Source organism: Elephas maximus, chromosome 3, assembly GCF_024166365.1.
Source record: "Elephas maximus indicus isolate mEleMax1 chromosome 3, mEleMax1 primary haplotype, whole genome shotgun sequence".
In the NCBI taxonomy this organism is placed as follows: domain Eukaryota; kingdom Metazoa; phylum Chordata; class Mammalia; order Proboscidea; family Elephantidae; genus Elephas; species Elephas maximus.
The window spans coordinates 165,098,496-165,117,220 of NC_064821.1; positions in this window are offsets into that span (position 1 = coordinate 165,098,496).

Below are 18,725 nucleotides of genomic sequence, written 5' to 3' on the forward strand. Positions count from 1 at the left end.
TCTGATGTAGTGGTTAAGGGCATTGGAGTCAGACAAGCAAGGTTCTTTTCCTTACTGGCTGTGTGACTTTGGGCAAGTTGCTTAACCTCCCTGAGTTCAATATCTTCATCTATGAAATGAGGATAATAATAGTGCTTTTCTCAGAGGGTCGAGGGATAATTAAATGAGATTTTATGTATATATATATATGTGTATATCTATGTATCTATCTATATCAATATACGTAAGTACCTGATACTTAAGGAGTATGTAATAAATTTTAATTTTGAAAAGTAAGGTTGGCTGAGAAACCCTGAGAGGCTGTTAGAATGGGGTGGGACAGCTTTCAACAATGCAAAGAGATTTGTGAACAGACGTTTTTATAGATGTATCATAGGTTCATGCTGTGACAAGCAATACTAACAGTGACTGCTTACATTTACTAAGAGCTTTCCATGTGCCAGGCACAGTACTAAGCATTTTTCGTGGCTTAGCTTTGAGCAAGACCCTGGATTCTAAAACAAAGACTACCTTAAGGAGAGTAGCCTGGAAGACTGTGTTGTCTTGCGTGTGTGCATCACTGCCAGAGAACTGCTTCACAGCTCTCTGGGATGTGTTTACTCCCCCAGCCCTTGGCAGGTTTATAAACCATTGAATCTGAGAGTTTCCACGTGTCAAGCACGCAGGATCTGTTTTGATCTAATTCACTTGGATCTGTAACTGAGAAACTCCGACCTTCCCAAAGTTCACCTGGATTTGTGAAGATGGCTCAGGAGGCCCAGGGCCAAGATTAAGTTGGGCAGACCTTTCCACACCAGCAACCTGAGAAAAACCCCTCCTACCCAGGGGCCACTGCTCCAGGCTCCTTAAAGTCCAGGAGGCATTGCATCTGCGTCCCCTCAGCCCCTGGACCACAGCCTTGCATGTGGCAGGCACTCAAGCACTGTCTTAGGGCAGGCGAGACAGAGTTCAGTTCCCATCTTTTCTCCACCATCCCCACCCTCGTCCCCTGCCCCTACCATGTGCCAGCAATGATTGGGTTAATGGTCCAAGCTGAAGACCAGGTTCTTCCTGAAGGACACTGCACGGGAGTCATCTCTCTGAAGAGTATTCAAAGGCTGGTGTCATGGTGAAGAGCTTGATGGGACTGTCAGGTCAAATCCTGGCCTCACCACTGGCTTCGCTGAGTGATATTGGACAAGTTATCTTACATCGCTAACTGATATTGGACAAGTTATCTTACATCTCTGCACTTGTGTTTTCTTCTATGCAAAATGTGGATAATAATAGAACCTACTTTTACAGTTGTACTAGTCCAGTGCTTGGCACATAACACATTGTTGTATATAAAACATGTGTAAAAATACATACATGTTTACACAAGTCTACATATACACATATATTCATTATACACACACACCTATACACAGAGACATGGGTATTGTATATATCTACATCCGTGAATAACCTCTGAGAGCTAAGCTACAGCCAGGAAGTGTACGTTGTATACTCACGTGCACCCACACGCTGACTTGAGAACATAGACAAAAAAAAAAAATAGACAAAGCAACCTGCAAATCAGTGCAAATAAACATTCTATTCTGAGTTTTTGAGTAAGCAGTCAGTACAGTAATAAGAAGCAATAGATGGAAAGAGTAAACCAGGGAAGACTTCCCGAAGGAAACAACTTTTGAACTGTGTTTGGAAAAAGAAGTGGAATAAAATTATTATCCTTTGCTGGGACTTATTCCAGAACTACAAACTCAGTATAATTCAACCAAGAGGCTACCTGGCCCTGGATGGGAGAGAGAGAAGAGCTGCCTCTATTCTCACACCTTGTTCTGAGCTACAATGAGCAAAGGAACTAGCTTCTCTTGCAGATACAGACCTTGGAAAAACTCAAGGAAAAACGTGTGAAATCTTGCGGGTGGACAGAGTTAAAGTCCTTGTACAATTTCCACAGAATCTTGCCTGTGGTCAGATCAAATCCTGAAGATATGGTCAAATATCTTCCTGAAGGTGGGGCCTCCTCCAGCCATATCTGCTCTGTTCTCATGGCCCCCAAAATAGTTAGGAAAAAGTGAGGCTGTTAGGGTGGGAGCCTTGTGCCACTGGCTCCTAGGGGCAGACTTGGGTTGAAGGCAGGCTTGGCACCTGGGCTGACACTTGGTGCCACGGCTAAGTGCAGTCTCTGGCTGGCGGCCTCTTCCCCTTTATCTCGCCCTCACCATTCCTTTCACTTTGACATAATAAAAGTGCAACTTGCACACTGTCTCAAGATTGCATATGATAATTGGAAACATGTGTCCAAGCTGGCATCCCTTCAAAGGGCTTCGGAACTCTGGCTTGGTCCGTCTTCTGATTGCAATAGCAATCCCCCAAGCTGGCTCTCCTGCCTTCACATTCCTTCAGCTGCACCTTAGAGTTAACTCTTGCCAGGGGAAGGCTACTGCAAGCAGGGCTTATTCCTGAGGTTCTGCAGAGGCTGGCAATAAGGACTCCCGAAGTGCACAGCTGGGCTCTGGACTTAGTGTCTTGGCACCTACCTCATGGAAAATCATACTGAGATTCAGCAGGTCCATTTTCCTTTTTACAGAATTGCACATTGATGTGTCAATACCCAAGAGGGACCCTGGGTCCTTTGGGGTTCTGCCTGGATTCTCAAAGGATGTGATGTGGATTTTTTCTGATCTAGCAGGGTATTTTTTTGCTGAAGAAAATCCAAAATGTCATGATCTCGCCTGGTGATTCTCGCTATAATTGGCCCAAGCCGTGGTCTGGCAGGAAAGGCCGAGGGCGTTCATTCGGTTCAACAGAGAGCAGCTGCACATCTGAGAAGTGCAAGGTGCTGTGCTAGGCTCCAAATAGACAGAAGAGTAAGATGGGTCACTGGTCCCCTACATCCTTATAGCTGAGTTGGAGGTTGAATAGAGGACTCCTGGCAGTCATCCCCCCGTCCTTCAGCCTTAGTTTCCCACCTCTTGCTCCTGGCCTGGTCTCACACCCACCTCATCCTTACTGAGTTCCAAACTGTCAGCTCTGGGACCCTGACCCTGATTCTGTCTTGAGTTCTCCAGAGAAGTATTCCTCAAACTTCAATGTTTACCTGAATCACGGGGGAATCTTGTCAAAATGCAGTCTCTGATTCAGTAGATCAGGGGTGTCTTAGTTATCTAGCCCTGCTGTAACAGAAACACCACAAATGGATGACTTTAACAAAGAAAAATTTATTCTTTCATAGTCTAGGAGGCTAGAAATCTGAATTCAGGGTGCTAGCTCCAGGGGAAGGCTTTCTTTCTCCGTAGACTCTGGAGGAATGTCTCTGTCATCAATCTTCCCTGGTCAAGGAACTTCTCAGCACAGGGACCCTGGGTCCAAAGAATGTTCTATGTTTCCAGCACTGCTTTCTTGGTGATATGAGGTCCCCCATGTCACTCTGCTCACTTCTCTCTTTTATATCTCAAAAGAGATTGACTTAAGACAAAAGCTAATCTTATAGATTGAGTCCTGCTTCACTAACATAACTGCCGAAAATCTTGCCCTGTTAACCTCATAGAGGCAGGATTTACAACGCATAGGAAAACCGCTTTAGGTGACAAAATGGTGGACAGTCACACAATACTGGGAATCATGGACTAGCCAAGTTGACACACATTTACTGGGGGACATGATTCAATCCATAACAAGGCGTGAGTGGGTTGGGGTGGGAGGAGGCTGAGATTCTGTCTAATAGGGATAATTATGCTAATGGCCCAGGGATCACACTTTGAGCAGCCAAGTCCTAGGTCAAACATGGCCTTTCCATAGTTTAGTTCTCACTTAGAAACTGAGGAACTTTGACCAGATTCATCTCTTTGGTTCTGAGTTCAGGTTAGCCATGGGTAGAGTGCTTTGCACTCCAGTACTAACCTGAAAAAAAAAAAAAAAACCTAAAGGTGGTTCAAAACCACCCAGTGATACACAGAAGAAACGACTGGGTGATCTGCTTCCGTACAGATTACAGCCAAGAAAATCCTATGGAGTTCAGTTCTGCTCTGTCACACATGGGGTCACCATGGGTCAGAATTGACTCAAGGGCAACAGGTTTTTTGTTGTTTTTAGAACAGTCCTGGAGTCTAATCTCTGCCTCAAACTCTTGGGCCAGTGTCCCGCAAGGTCAGCCTTGTTCCCCTGCTTTGATGGAGAACTCTTTGAAGTCACATGGAAGGGGCAAAACCTATGTAAAATTGTTCACTACAGATTTGTAAGTAAGCACAAGTAAGCCTGTGCTTACCTTGTTTACTGAGTCATCTGCCCCTGTCAGGTGTCGTAAATGTGAAAAGAGGCTTTGATTCTGTAGGAAGGTGTTGTGGGGTTGGGAGAGAGACATGTGCCAGCCATACTTAGAGGTAGAATCTTTGATGTGGTGAAAAAATGTGAAATTGCTCACTATAGATTAGTAAGTAAGCACAAATAAGCCCACACTTACCTTGCTTATTGGATAATTTGCCCTTGCATACGGGGCCCATAGGATTAATATAAAACTAGGCAAGATGTGAAGAGGGCTGCAACTGAGTCTCTACGAGGTAGATACTCATCCCGAGGAAAAACCAGGAGAAGAGCACACATGAGTTAGGCCTCAAAGGTGTATTTGGAGGTGAAGCAGAAAGAAAAGTACCTACCACACGGTACCAGGCTTGGTTCTACTTTAAAAAAAAAGACTCGATGACAAGCAAAGCATCACAGTGAAGGCCTAATATAGAGTTTTTTCCCTCTCTAAAAAAACCTGAGCAAGCTTCCATTCTTCTCTGACCCTCAGTTTCTTCTCCCTGATGACAGAGGAGTGAAAAGTCACTCTCATCAAAGCTTCTGACTTCTCAGGGTCAGACATTCTAGACTATCCCAGAGAGGCTGTTTTTATCATACCCAGGACAGTTTATGTAGCACTTAATATAACTATTGGTAATGATTGTAAAAATGAAAAAATTCAGTTAAATGTATAAAACAAGTAGCTCCCATCGGCCTCAAACTGTTTGTCTTCTTTCATCTTTAAGTGGATGAATTCCATAGCCAAACCATGTCAGGAGTCACTGGAAGCATTTGAAAACCCCAAACCAGACCTCTCAATCACCAAATGTGGAGTTTCCACCTCAGGCTCTTTCCTTCAAAGGGCAATATACAGTTTATTTACAGATTGTCATATTTGAAGAATGTCATTTAAAAATAACAACCAGTTCTAGTCCTTCCCTCCTTAGTTGGCTCCTTTCTGGGTCTGTAACAGTCACCGCTGTAATTACAATCTCTCTTTTATCCATTAAATAAAAACGTTACTTTGGGTAAAAAATTATCAACACAGTAAAAAAAAAGAGGCTTACCATTGCCATAAGAGAAGCTTTGCTAGAAGAAGTATTGCAAACAACTCAAACCACTTAAAGTTTATCAGAACAGATGGCCAGTGAGTTCTCTGAATTAATAATTGCTCAAAGCAACAAAATCAAAGTAAATTGTTGTCTGTGTATACCAGAAATCATACATCCATAGCTCAGCGGATCTCTTTGGTTTACGTCTAGGTATTTGGTACCACAGACTTGCCGCCTCAGGTGATAAATACAAATTTTATCTCTAAAAAATATGTCATTTCAGAGACTGGGTGCTTTCTATTTTACAATATGATCCTACACAGAATAAGAGCCAGAAGACCAAAATTTGGGTAAAACTCCTTCTAAATCCATCTTGCTTACTTATTCCAGAAGCTTCTGAATTTAGCATGAGCAAAGGTGCCAGCTAGGAAAGCTATCAGTTTGCACTGGTTTTCTTCTTCTGCTTTTACCCTTCACTTGGGTCATTTTCCTGGTTTTCTCACATGTTTCAGGAAGCCTTCCCTCTGTACCTCCTGTTAGGTAAAACTTCTCCAATGAGCAATCACACTAGCATAAGATTCAGGGCTGGAGAAAGTGATGATGGGACTGAGGTCCATGAGCAAGAGAGCCCAACATACGTCAAAGGGTTTAGATGACCATGGTAACAGAAAGCGAAGCTCTACTCATTGAGAGATTCATTCCACATAGACTTTAATCACGGCTTTATTGGTTTGTGGCTTATGTGTATTTGGTGAGTCACCAGGGTTTTTAAGAGGGAAAAGCTTTTCAGTTCTTTTATTCATTATAAAAGGCTTTGTCCTATGTAAAGCAGTAAAGGTACAATTAAAATGGAATACCCAGGTCCCAGTGGAATGGTGGAAGAGCATCAGAAAAGGGTGATGTTTAAATCAAAATTCTGGCTGTGACACTGTATGAAAAGAGCTCAGTCTGTTGACATGCAGAGACCATCTGGACTGCGAGGCGGGTCTGAGTGCTGTTTTTTTTTTTTTTTTTTTATGACACTGTGCACAGCTCAGGTGGCAAGTAGTGGCAGGTCTAGGAGAACACACTGAACACCACTGTCCTCAACACACTCACATAAGCTACACAGTCATCTCTGTCCCATACTTCTGCCCCTTCCACACACACACACACACACACACACACACACACACACACACACACAATTCCTACCTCTCTCTCATGCCTTTAAGATACTTCAATAGCCCACATTGGCCTAAACTTCGAATCCCCATGCGTTGGTTTTTTTGTTTGTTTTAATCAACTTATATTTTGATGGGGGAGAGGCAAATATAGCAAAGAAGTTAGGAGAACAGGCTATGAAAGCAGAATTCCTGTGTTTAAATCATGACTCCCCCCTTACTAGCTATGTGACCTTGAGTAAGTTACCTGAGCTCTATTTTTTTCATCTGTAAAATGGGGATGATTATATCTAACGTATACCTTTACAGTAAGGATTCAATATTATGTTTGTAAAGTGCTTAGTACAGTGTTAGTTGCCAACATTACTTTTAATCCACATAGAAGTAAACTCTAGGGCTTCATTGCATTAGGTTAACCAAGAAGGATCAGACATTTGAGATTGTCAGGGAAGAAAAGGTAAAATGCAAATCAGTACTTACGCTGAAAAAGAGAGCCAGAAAAGGAGACAAGAAAGTGAAGTGCTAAGAAAAGAGACCACCCATTCCATTGTTGGACAGTCTGGATGCTAGAGAGTTTCTACTCATGTTCAGCTAAAATCTTTCCCAACATTTCTACCCATTCTCTGAAGTACTGTCCCCAGGAAGTGTTCTCTAGAACAATACATGATCCATGCCTTTTCCACATGACAAATCTCTGAAAATAGTTATTATGTCCCCCATCTTAGTCTTTCATTTTCCAGACAAGACATTCCCAGGTCCTTCAATCATCCTTGTATGATAGGGTTTCCAGACCCTTTACTATCCTGGTCAGCCCTCTCCAGACATGCTCTAATTTGTCTATTTTCTTCTTCAAATGTGGTGTCCAAAAGGAAACACAATACTCCAGATGTGGACTAACCAGCACTAATTACAATGGGACTATTAACTCCTTTGATCCACATAGTATATTTCTATTAATGGAGCCTAAAATTACAAAAAATTTTTTCAGCTGCTACATCACTCTGGATTTTTATTCTAAATTTATGGTAAGTTATAATCCCTTGGGTTTTTTTGTTTGTTTGTTTTGTTTTACTGTTATTAAACCATGGCCCCTGTCTTGCATTTTTGACAGTGATTATTTAGCTTAAACACAGTAGTTTGGATAAGTGGTAAAACTTAAGCCCCTTGTGGGTAGGAGCCATGTCTAACTCATCATGGTATTCCAGAGCCTACCATGCATGGTGCCTGGCCTACTGATGTGTTGGTTGCATCCTCCACCAGCCGCCTCCCACCATGATGAAAGCTTAAGGAGTAAAGGCACCAAGAATGTGTCAGGCAAAAGCTGGATCTTTACTCCTAATTATAGCATTAGCCCCAAATTCCTATGTTGCCTCCCACTCTGGCAACCTAGACTGGAGCACCTCTGTAGAACTTTTATGAACTCATTCAAACAAATCCATCTGATGGCAAACACAGCAGGAAAGAGAGCAAAGAAAAAAGAACAACCATGTAAAACAATGGATGAATGAGACTGTTTGCTTATCCCAACTCCATTTACCATTGCCTCATTCCTTCCCGTAAGAGCTCCACCCTTCTATTTTGGTCACCTTGTGAGAGGAGAGAGATGGAGAGAGAGAGAGGAGGAGGAGGGGGAAGTCTTGAGCTCCCCCTAGAGGATAGAGCCTGGGACTGATAAGACATGTTCAATAACTTGAATGATCATCGGCCTCATGTTCTTTCTGAATTATGATTTGGTAATCCAACATATTGATTGGTCATCTCAACTATCAGAGAACTGTGACTTTAAGAAGGATAAGGATAACCTGGAGATTTTAAAAAAGAAACACCAATCTATGTGACATCAGTTCAAGGAAGTCACAGCAAACTCATTTTGTCTGACCACTAACTCTCCTACCTCGTTTGTTTGATTGCTCCTGTTAGCTTTGGACACCAAACAGCCTCCCACAGATTTCTAGGTCTTGCATTTGCTTAACTTGGACTTTAACTTTATATTCGTTCATTTGGTTATCCAAGTCAAGGTCTATGTAGGAGCTGGGAAGACTGGATGAGAAAAATCAGACATGGAGTTTCCAATATAGTGAAGGAGAAATAAATGAACATTGCCCACAAATAAATGAAAATTGCAACCATGATTAGTGCTACAAAGAGAAGTATATGGGACCACAAGCAGCAGTAGAAGCTTTGACCTAGCTGGGGAGGAGAAAGTGATATGTGAGGGAAGGGATGAACAGGATCAACCAAGTAAGGACAGAAGTGAAGGAGTTTCCAGATGGAGACAATGGCCTTCTGAAAAGGGATAATGGAGCCCAGCAATACAGGGGGCTGAAAAGAGAGGGTAGTATGGCTAGAGCAGGAAGGGGTAGAGAGAACTTGAAGGAAGACGAGGGAATGGAAGAGAACTTCTTGGCCTGCCGCCAAGATCTGCTAATTAATCCAAAACCAATGTTCTTTGAGCCTGATTGTCAGATAACTCTTTATCTTCACTTTCTACCCTGTCTACAAGGATTTCAGGAGCTACATAGTCAAATTTCTTGAGAAAATCAAATATATTATGTGCATATCCCGACCCTGATAGAACAATGATTCCATCGTGGACCTTCGGTATAGAACTTCAAGGGTGAGTAAACGTTGGATTGTTCAATTGGCTTGTTCAACAGAGAATGTTTAAGCATACTTAAAATCATAGGGAAGGGGTCAAAGAGGGAGAAACTATGGGGCTAAACAAGATTTGAAGTGGGTGAGAAGCAAAGTTTGTTTGCTTTACTGTGGTGTCTTGCATGTTGCTGTGATGCTAAAAGCTATGCCACCTGTATTTCAAATATCAGCAGGGTCACCATGGTGGACAGGTTTTAGCAGAGCTTCCAAACTAAGACAAACTTGGAAGAATGGCCTGGAAATCTATTTCTGAAAATTAGCCAATGAAAACCCTATGGATCACAACAGAATTCTGTACTATATAATGCTAGGAAGATAATAGTGGACTTAAGCATGCTGGTGATCATGAAGATGGCATGGGACCAGGCAACATTTCATTCTGTTATACGTGGGGTTGCCACGAGTCAGAGCCAACTTGACAGCAGCTAACAAAAACAAAGGTGCCTCTCTGATGTTTTTCTCTGAATGTTTTCACTTATTCATTAAAGACCACATCTTTCAACAATACATTTAATTTGTTCAATGTTTTTCCTTATAAGTAAGAAATATCAGCTGGTGACCATGCAGTGCTAGACCCCCTTCTCCATTCCAGGACTATTGAACACAGGCTACAAAGCTATAACCAAACGGTAGCATCCCTTACTTTTATTGTTCATTCAATCACCCATTATTTCAACAAACACATATTAAGTCAACTCCATGCAATGGGTTTGGTTTTTTTTAATTATATGCTAGGCACTGGGGATAAAAATATAAATAAAATGATGTATTTGCCCTCCAAGGGCTCACAGTCAAGTGGGAAAATCAGACAATAAGTAATGGAATCTATGAAAATGTGATAAATGGTAACACAGGATAAGAGAAACCCCTGAACTTTGCCTGTGAAAGTAAGGAAGAGCTTTTATAGGAGGAGGCATTGAGCTGAGCCTTGAGGGTTGAGTGGGAGCACATCACATGTACGAGAGGAAATCCCAGGCAGAGGAAACAGCATTTGCAAATGCACAGAGGCAAAGAATAGCATGGAGTTGTGGGTGACTGAAAGAAGGCGCTTGGGCAGAGTCTAAGGTGGCCTTGGAGAGCCATGAGAGATATGAAGCTGGAAAAGCAGGCAGCAGTCTCCTCATAAAAAGCTTTGAACACAGTTCTCAAGAGTTTAGATTTTATTCCATAGGCAATGGTGAGCTTATAAAGCTCCAATGCACTTTTTAGAAAGATCACTCAGGCAGCCATGTGGAGGATAGTTATAATGATGGAAGGTCAAAGAGAATTTAAACTCATCTTGCCATTAAGGATTGGTTGGACCATCTATAATTGACATTTTATACATGGTGTTGCCTTGATTTGTTTGACAGAAGAGCGAACCTCATTGGCAATTACAGAATCTCTGGAAAGGCAGCTAGAGTTGACCTACTCGGTTTATCCCAAAGTGTATTCTAAAGAACACCATTTCTATAGGGTATTAGTAGGTGTTAAGTAAGGGGGAAAAAGTCTACCGATCATATTCTAAGAAATGATACTTAGGTGATTACCCTTAGGGAGTACTATGGTCTTATAGATAACCCAAAGTAGATAAAGCAAAGAAAGTGCTTGCATGACTGTTCAAGAGGCATCAAAGAAGACATCATAGCAGGTGTTTGGTGAGTCACAGCTATGGCCACTTGCTTCTCTTTCTGTTATTGCTTTCCTTGGATTAGCGCTAAAGTGGGCTGATTCTGGTACTCTCTGAGCACACAGCTACTAATACTACAAAGAAAACAATTTCAACATCAGCTAGATGGCAGGGAGAAATTGTAATTTTAGCACTGGCTGTGCAGCTATGTAACCTTCCCCTGGAGAAGGGGCCAAGCTGGGTGGGCGGTACCAGCCAGGCTGATCAAGGTAAGGAGGGGACTCGAAGGCACTAGGTTAGGTCAGAAAGAGAAGTGACTTAGGGCAGAGAAGTGTGGAAAGATTCTGGACATGAGTATAAAGCAAAGACCATGGGAGAATGCTTAACATCAAGATAAAGAAGATGAATCTGACATGAGGCCTGAGTCTAAAAAGAAAATCCAGGAAGAAATCTGTCCCAAGTAAATACAGAGACAGAGCGGGAAGTCTGGATAAAGCCTTCTACTGTGAGCACAGCTGGGTAGCTCAGGATATCTTATGAGATGCTGGCTATAGGTGCAAGGAGGAAGGGAACTCACTCCAAGTTAAAGGCACAACATCTGGGTAGGCAAGATCATCCACGCAAAAATAAATTGAGTCCTCCCCAGGGCTATAAGTCACTGGGCAGGAATTGTTGATTCATCTTAGTTACTCCAGCATCCAACACAAAGCTTGGCACTACTAGGTGCTCAGTTAAGACTTGCTAAATGAGTGGCTGAATAATTTCTCTAAATTAAACTTCTCTCCACGTCACCAACATCTCTTGACTCCTAGGTCCAAAAGGAAGCTCTGCTTGAACATAGCAAAGTGACCTTCCTTGCTATGCCACTGAGTCCTTATCCCAGGGGAAAGATGTGAAGACCTTGTGCTCTTTGAGATGTCAACTTCCAATCTCAATAAAGAAATGACATCACTTGGCAGAGCCACTCAAGTGGAACACCCAGATTAACACATGATAACCTCTCTTCTTCCTCTTTCTACTTCATTCCAACACTAGAGTGAACTGCTAGGAAGAGAAAGGAGCAGGAAATACAGGCATATAGGAAGGGCTTCCAAAAGAGAAGCCTTAGGAGCTTGTTATTGACACAACTAACTTTGGCCTTTTAGTCTGCAATTTTATTAGAAAAAAATCTAAACTATAGAAATAAGCTATATTGTTTTACTTTAAATTATCTTCATTTTCCCAGCATCCATAACCATAAAGGAGCCCTGGTGATGCAGTGGTTAAGAACTTGGCTGCTAACCAAAAGGCCAGCAGTTCAAATCCACCACCCGCCCCTGGAAACCTTATGGAGCAGTTCTACTCTGTCCTACAGGGTTGCTATGAGTCGGATTCCACTTGACGGCAATGGTTTTGTTTTTTTTTTTTTCCTTTTATGAGTCAGAATTGACTCATCAAGAGGCTATCAGCAAGGGTTATAACCATAAAAGAGTTTTGACATGATCACCTTCTCACATAAAGGAAGGGGAGCGGACTCACTCCTTAAATGGTGCATGGGCCACACTGTGGGCAATACCCACACCAAGTGCCACATAGAAGAGTCATGTAACCCACAGCGACAATGGCAGAGGTTCCAGAACATACGAAATCTAATAGTGCCCACTTCCTACAAAGCAGGGAGTAGTGTTTTAGAGTGATTTCAATGGTGCCATCTATCCTGAGGGTTACGTTCACAGCGAGGATGGAGGAAGCTTCTGGATGCAAGTTTGTATTTGTAGGAATGTGGAAAGGTACGAACCAGGATCCTTGGCACTCAAGTTAAAAGCAAACTGATTCCAAGAAAACCTTCTGCATCCCACCTTGGAGATAGGCGTCTGGGGTCTTAAATGCTAGCAAAAGGCCATCTAAGATGCATCAGTTGGTCTCAACACGTCTGGATCAAAGGAGAATGAAGAACACCAAGGACACAAGGTAATTATGAGCCCAAGAGACAGGAAGGGCCACATAAACCAGAGACTACATCAGCCTGAGACCAGAAGAGCTAAATGGTGGCTGGCTACAACAGATGACTGCCCTGACAGGGAACACAACAGAGAACCCCTGAGGGAGCAGGAGAGCAGTGGGATGCAGACCCCAAATTCTCATAAAAAGACCAGACTTAATGGTCTGACTGAGACTAGAAGGACCCCGGTGGTCATGGTCCCCAGACCTTCTGTTGGCCCAGGACAGGAATCATTCCCAAAGCCAACTCTTCAGACAGGGATTGGACAGGACAGTGGGTTGGAGAGGGATGCTGGTAAGGAGCGAGCTTCTTGGATCAGGTAGACATTTGAGACTATGTTGGCATCTCTCCCCTGCAGGGGAGATGAGAGGGTAGAGGGGGTTAGAAGTTGGCAAAATGGACATGAAAAGAGAGTGGAGGGAGGGAGCGGGTTGTCTCATTAGGCGGAGAGCAATTGGGAGTATGTAGGAAGGTGTATATAAGTTTTCGTGTGAGAGACTGACTTGATTTGTAAACTTTCACTTAAAGCACAATAAAAAAAAAAAAAAGCAAATTGATTCCTTATAATCTATGCAAAGATAGTGAGCAATGCCACAGTTGATCCCAAAGCATTGTTTTTTGGCTTTGGATTGCAATTTAGGAACCTGTGTATGGGACTAATAATGCTCTAGGTATGCTTACCTGATTCCTTTGTTAAATGAACTTTGAATCCTAAGGATTCACCGTCTGAAAACAAGAGAAGAGTGTGCTGCAGTGTGCTGAGTATCCTGCAAAGAGGACCCAGGGCTACCACTGGCCACACATGACTTGCAGAGCTGATGGACTATAGCTGTGCCACCACCAGATGGAAAGTTCAGGCTATTCATGCACTGTCCACAAAGCTCATGCTCTATTCACACAGAGATCAGCTGAGCTGATCCATCCCTGCCCTTGCCCTGACCCACAGCATGCATGTGAGGTCTGGTCAGGGCTGTTCTGGAACACAGGGACAAGCACAGACTTCACACGCTCACACCCAAGGTCTTGTCCTCAGAGCTTTATTAGTCTCCATGTCAGGGAGGCTGTCCAAGGAACCCTTGGCTCAGGGGTACTCCCTGTCCTGCTCAAACAGTGACAGAAGTGTCAGCAGTTAGTATCAGAATAGTAATTTACAAGAAAGCGCTTGCAAAATTCTCCAGCTTCAGATGGTGCTGTCATTTGATGTCTAATGTTTTCAGTCCAACACTAGTAGAGGTAGGACAACCTCAGGCCTGCTCACAAAGAGGGTTTTTCAGGCTCTCTCTCTTCCATAAAGGGGATCTCACCTCCAACTCAACAAGCATCAATTAGGCGTAGATTGTGTGCCTATGCTAGATCCTGAGACCACATGGATAAACTAGACAAGGTCCCTTGGCTAAGTCACTACCATCCCTCAGACCCCATGCCTTCAGGATTCAGCCTCCCTTGAAAGATCTGGAGCCCAAGTGGTGACTGACTTCCAATCACTCCACTGCCAAATATTCATGACACTGTGCTTTCTCACCCCTGGTTCCTACCAGCATAGAACCCTCTCATTCCTTTGCAGACCCGAGAAATCTCATTCCATTGTCACTCTCTTCCTCTGGCCTTAGCTGAAGTCTAACACCCCCTGAGGACACTGCTCCCCCTCCCACTCTCTTGAGGGTCTCTCATTCTTCCATCCCCTATTTATTCCAGTCTAAAGTGGGGTTGGAAAGGAAGTGGCATTGGTCACCCCCTGCTGTTTCCAAACCATTGCTCCTCCCATCTCTTGTAAAAGCTTATTTTCCTTTAGGGCTTTGCCATGGTGCCTTACTCCTCCTCATGGTCACCAACTATGGACCGCCAAAGCAGTGGAGAGAATTTAGGAAACTCTAAGATATAGCTCAGAATCACCAAATTTGGGCAGGTTTAGTTTCTCATCTTCTCAGGTCTCCCTGCAACCACTGCCCTGTTGTAGGTCTCCATCATCCCTTACTTGGAATATTGCAGTAGCTTACTCACTGGTTTTTCTGTGTCCAGTCCTGTTGCCCTCATACCCATCCCACTCTAACCCATCTTGTACCACTTTAAACACATACGTTACTGCAATCCACCACCTATCTGTCACTTTTTGTACTGTGGTGACTTGCATATTGCTGTGAGGCTGGAAGCTATGCCACCAGGATTTCAAATACCAGTAGGGTCACCCATGGTGGACAGGTTTCAGCTGAGCCATTAGGCTAAAACAGACTAGAAAAAAAGGCCTGATTATTTACTTCTGAAAATTAGCCAATGAAAACCTTATGGATAGCAACAGAACATTGTCCATCTTGTTTGCATTGGACTCATCATCAGGAGGAATCAATCACTAGAGGAGGACATTATGTTTGGTGAAGCACAGGGCCAAGAAGGGTGAGTGAGACTCTTGGTGAGATGGATTAGCACAGTAGACACAAGAACAGACTCAACATGCTGGTGATTGTAAGGGTGATGCAGGACCTAGCAGCATTTATTCCATTGTAAATAGGGTCTCCCTGAGTTGATGTCAACTTGACAGCAGCTATCTACCTATCTATTACTGTAATACTTCTCAACTGGTTGTGACTGCATAGATGTTGCTAACATTTATTAATTGTTTAGATTCTGCCAGGCCCTGGGATAAGTATTTTATATCTTACTACTATTTTCCCCACTTTACAGTAGAGAAAACCACAGTTGAGACAGACTAACTTAATCAAGATCACACAGCCAATTAGATCACATGTTGGATTTAAAGGCAGCCTAAGCTCTTCGCCATTATGTCTTTGAAGAAGACATCAATAGTGCTCACCAATATCTCCCACTCTCTGCTCCCTCAGGCACAAAGGAGGACTACACTACCCTGCTTCCTTAAAGTTAGGAGTGGCCATGTTGCTTGCTTTGGTCAATGAGAACTTAGTTAAAGTGTTGCTGGAATCGAATAGGGTTCTTGCCTCTCACTGGTCATGAATGAGCAGATAAGGCATGAAGAGTTTTCCACACGAGCAAAGCTTTATTGAAGAGGCTTGCAAGTGGAGATGAGGAGGGCCTAAGCAACACATACCACCATCTCACAGAACAAAGGACTTGCCTGGGTTTTTAAAAATACCTGAGCGGGAAAAGATTTATGTTTATTCATAGGCATAAGCAGGGATATGTTAATTATGGTGTACGCTCAGCTGCTTTCTAAGATGGCGCCTGTCCCAGAGGACTCTGGGATTCATAGCAGGACTTATTATGGGGTGTTGCGCCTGCATAGTCTCTTGCTCGCCAAGTTTGATTCTCCAAGTGCAGCTCCAACCCTTCACTGCCCCTAGTGGAAGGTCACACAGTGGTCACTGGTAGATGTTTTACACTTGTCCCTGAGGCTGGTTTTATCCAGCTGCTCCTGAAAGACAGCTTTAAAGAAGTTTGCAGGCTATTTTCTGATACCCTGCCCCATTGTTCTGGGGAATGGCTTTGTTTCTGTGCCCTGGCCCATTTCCTGTACTTTGTTTGCAGATATGGGGTCCCTCTGTTCCCTGTCTTAGAAATAATGTGGGTTATTTTCTAAAGGAAACATTTAAACAGTAGTAGGAGCCCTGATGGTGCAACCATTAAGCTCTCAGTTGCTAACTAAAAGGTTGATGGTTCCAACCCACCCAGCGGCTCCAAGGAAGAAAGAGCTGATGGTCTCTTTCCATAAAGATTACAGCCTAGAAAACTCTATAGGACAGTTCTACTCTGTCACATGGGGTCTCTGTGAGTCGAAATCGATAAGCCAGACCCTAACAACAACAAAAACAACATGCAATTCTCTATGCTCTTCTCCCCTGCTTCAGTGAGCCCTAAAGATTTGGGTCGAGAGAGTGAAATCATAAGATAATGGGGTCCTGAATGACCAGTTTGAGCTGAGTCCCCCATCAACCCACAGGGACATGAAGCATGAACAAGAAATAAACCTTTGTTTAATAAGCCTTCCGGTCCCTGATAGTTGGTTCATCTGTAGAATAAGTAAATACTTTCAGTATTTTTTTTTTTTCAGTATAACTTAGCATATCTTGATGAACACAGATACACTGCCTTACCTCAGTTACAGCAACCGGCATTTTTCTTCTTGAGAAAACCTTCTTATTTTCCAGTTTTAGTTCCCTGCATTTAATAGCTATGCAAACTCAAGCAAGTCACTTACCTCTCTGAGGCTTAGTTTCTTCATTTCTGAGGGAGTTGAAGTAGAAGGTTAAATTAGATTTTATTCAACAAGCACCTACAGAAAACATGGTATGCACCAGGTGCCGTGCTCGGTGCTAGTAGCTATCCACAGCCTTTTCTATACCTGATAGTACAGGTCTGTCCTGACCCACTGCCTGCGACTGTCCTCTAGACATTTTGCTGGAAACAAAACTAGGGTTAAGCCCTGGCTCTGCCACTAGACATGAAACTTTGGGCCGATTATTACTTAATCTTTCTGCCTCCATCTCCTCGCTTAGTAAAAAGAAGGACATTTATTTCTACCTACCAGATCTGTTGGGAGGGTTAAATAAAATGAAATGTGTATATAATTCTGTGCTTAAACCCAATGGTGATAAAGGCAGACAGATTTGGTTCTAGTGATGGTGTCACCTACAAGTTGCTCTGTGACCTTTGGCATGTTGCATAGCTGCTTCATGCCTCTGTTTCCCATCTGTAAAGAGAGAATAATAATGGTACTTCTATCCCCACTGGGTTTTAGTGAGAAATATTGAGCATTTGACAATAGTGACACTCAACAAATATTATTCTTAAGAAAGCTGCTTTATACATACTAGGCTGCTTTATGCATGTTTTATACATATAAAAAAGTATTACAGTGATTTATTTAATGGTTATTTCTCCCACCTTGAAGATAAGGGCTGGGTCTTATTCCTCTTCATATCTCCAGTGCCTGGAAAATAGACAGGCAAAATAATTGCTCTGTGAATGAATTGAATAAATCCATCAAATTTTCTATCTTCCTCTTTCTCTCCTCCTGAAGAAAACTCTCAGTCTCTTGGCCTTAGAAAACCACAGCTTTTTCTGATCTCTGGGCAACCAAGTAGGGGCTGTCCAGTTGTCAAAGAAATTGCTTCTCACAAATTTTAAGTCTGACCCGCTTCATCCCTCCTGGACTCAACAAATGAGAGTAGGGGAAGGGAAGGGAAGAAGGAGCAAGCAAACTCCCCAAACTGTCTAAGTCTCTGGGTTGTGTTTTTTTGCTGTCTGAGAGGTTTTATTTTCAATTTAAAGAAACAAAACAGTTTCCAATGAAAACTCATTTCATTATGGTTCAAAACCATTTAATTTGTGATATTACTTCCTCTGCTGAGCTTTCAACTTTCGAAACTCCTCTGGGACTGGAATGGCTCCGAGGCAGAGAAGGCTTTTGAGTGTGTACCAAGTCGCTGCTCTGCAGAACCCACCACCGGCTGCAGAACCCTGACATGCAGTGCATAGGAATAAATCATTATCCCCAGGGGCTTTTATTCAGATCCGTGTCAGCAGCGTCCTTGCAAGTAGACACCCCTGTGCCTCCGGAATCATAGACTCTTCTTTTGGAGAACATGTAGGGGCTGTGTCCTGGCACAGCACAGACGAAGTCAGGGTTGGTGAGGTGAGCGTCTCTGCATGGCTTTGTGGCCAACAGTGCTTTATTACATCTGAGAGAAAAATCAGAGAAATCCCATAGTGGCTATTTGTCCACACGATTCATGATCACAGACAGCGTCTGCTTTTCCTCAAACCCAAACAATGTGTTGTGTAATTTGGGGGTGGCCAAGGAAGAATATTTTTTCACCTGATGGCTGTGTTGCAGCAATGTGTTTAAGCTGTTCCATAAGCTTGCAAGACCTGGAGCTTTTAGCCAGTTTTCTTGATCAGAGAGGAAAATTCAGCCTGGGCCATGAAATTTACTGGTATCTGTTGGATGCTAGGAAACCCTGGTGGCGTAGCAGTTAAGAGCTATGGCTGCTAGCCATAAATGTCAGCAGTTCGAATCCACCAGCCAT